Here is a 2,599-nt window from a genome sequence, read left to right as displayed (position 1 = left end):
AGCATGTTAACATAAGTCACACCATAGTCTACTAAGCATAAAAATAAACAAAAATATTAAATAAAACAGTCCATTTTTATTTAGATGTAACTTTATATAATTAAAATGTATCACAGTTTCCTCAAAAATATTCACAGCACAGCTGTTTTCAACATTGATAATAATCAGAAATGTTTCTCGAGCAGCAGATCAGCATATTATACTGATTTCTGAAGATCATGTGACACTGAAGACTGGAGGAATGATGCTGAAAATACAGCTGCACATCACAGAAATACATTACAGTTTAACACATATTCACATAAATAACAGTTTAATTTTGAATTACAATAATATTTCACAATATGAATTGTTTTTACTGTATTTTTAAAAAATCAAATAAATGCATTTTACGGATCCCAAACTTCTAAATCCAGCAGCGTATACTATTAAGTCAGACAGCTATATTACATTATTACTCAAAATTTAATTAAAAAGCTAAATAAACATTTTTAATTGGATCATGTTACAACAGTGCTACAGTGTGAAATGTGTATTGTCATTAACTGCATACTTTCACATGCTATTCTTAAGAAACTGCAGGCAGTATGCAGTACATACTGTTAGTATGCAGTTCACTAAAGATATCCCTGCTTGTCCTCCCACCACTGAAACAAGGACCCCTGGGTTTGTCCTTATAGCTGTCCGACCCATATGCCTGACGGTAAAAGCAGGTGGCCCAAACGCGCTGGTCATCGGCTTCCAAATATAATGCAGTGATGAGAAAGCAGAAACTGACCCTCATTCAAGCCAACAGCTCAGCGAAATCTGTTACTTATTCTGCACACCTTCAAACTTTATCAAGACTTCGGGAGCTGAAATCCAGCCGCAGCAGCGAGAGAGAATGTTCATATTTATCATATATTGTTTATCATTCAAATGAATATTACCATTTTACAAGCATGTTAACATAAGTCACACCATAGTCTACTAAGCATAAAAATAAACAAAAATGTTAAATAAAACAGTCCATTTTTATTTAGATGTAACTTTATATAATTTTTTTATAATGCATATATATATACCATTTCTGTCTTTGCATGCAATCTCGGGTGGATTTTCCCCTGATTTTATCACAATGCATTCTGGGATTCTCCGTGCAGGATACATGCAATGAAGGTATTTTAGCAGCATAATCCTGCTCTCTATTCGTCAGAACAATGCATTTTGTTGCAAATGAGGTCTTAAAAGGCTGCCTACACAGGCAGCTCACTAGGTTTTGGCAGAGAGCTGCAGAGAGACAGACAGATGGACGCTGTGATGGACAGGAGAGGGAAAGTCAGGAGCCCCAGCTGAGGGGACATTCTGTTGACACGGCGGAAAGGTTTTAAGCAGCGGGCGGGAGAACAACTGAGCTGATGGAGAGAAAAGAGGAGGTGAAGTTTGACGAGGAGGAGGAGACGAGCACAAAAGCAGCATTACTGAGTTCAGAGTCCATTACAACCTCCTGTTAAGCTCCAGCATTTAACATCGTCGTTTCATTGCTGCTGTTGTTTTATCCGAATAGATGCTGTTTGCAAATCGTAACATTAAGAGCTTTAGCCACGCCAATAAAGCTGAATAGAATAGAACTGAATTTATAGAGAGAGACGAGGGAAGATATGAGGAGATACGGGAGCAGAAAGTAACCGATCTGTTGAGTGCGTTGCTTTTCTGCTGAGCAAATGAAGCTTGAATCTGAGATGCTTAAAGAATTAATGACAGCATGTCGTTTAACATCCGGCGCATTCAGTTAATGACATGCTCTCATTTAATTGCACATTCCCTCCGGCGCTCTCTCTATCGTTTCTGTCCTTCATATACTTTATCCTGAGAAAAAGACTTCAAAGATCTCAAAAACTGTGCTCAGATTCGCCAAGATATCAAAGGTCTGCTCTCAAAATCTCAATATGAGCTCAAGCATGTCTGAGCTGCTGTATTAGCTGCTGTAGCTCTATACGCTTGCTGTATTGACTCCTCTGTGTCTGTGTCTGTTCAAATAAAACCAACTCTCTTCAGCTTTCAATGAGCAACAGAACTTTCCTCAGAAACAACGCCATCAAAACATGAACCTGCTGATCAGGTGAGAATCATCCTATTCATGATTTCAGGTGAAGAGGAAGAATAACAGCTAAACAACATCCACGACTGTGATCATGTTTCAACCTCATTAAGAGGATGCTTTTGAATTATGCTTTTTAATAATGAACTAGTATAATTATAACAGGACGAAATGTCGACTTAATTGAATCTCATCCCCGAGTCACATTTCACCCCTAAAATCTAAAGGAAAAATGAAAATATATTTTGCATAAAGACAACAAAGCCTATTTTAGGACCATTAAGACTTTATGAATTTTAACATCATTTTCATGACAATTAAGCAGATTTGCATTACTGTAACGCACCTGGACATTATAATTTGAGTTATTCTCATTGATTCTCATTAGAAGCACATTACTGTAATACAGTCATTTTCAGTCATTTACAGTCAAACTCATAGTAAAAATGACAGATTTTTATTTAAATCAAAATAGTAGTAAAACAAAAACATGATGTAAGCATTGTACAGTTCAAATGT

Source organism: Sinocyclocheilus grahami, unplaced genomic scaffold (assembly GCF_001515645.1).
Source record: "Sinocyclocheilus grahami isolate Dianchi unplaced genomic scaffold, SAMN03320097.WGS_v1.1 scaffold216.1, whole genome shotgun sequence".
In the NCBI taxonomy this organism is placed as follows: domain Eukaryota; kingdom Metazoa; phylum Chordata; class Actinopteri; order Cypriniformes; family Cyprinidae; genus Sinocyclocheilus; species Sinocyclocheilus grahami.
This window is presented reverse-complemented; position numbering follows the sequence as displayed.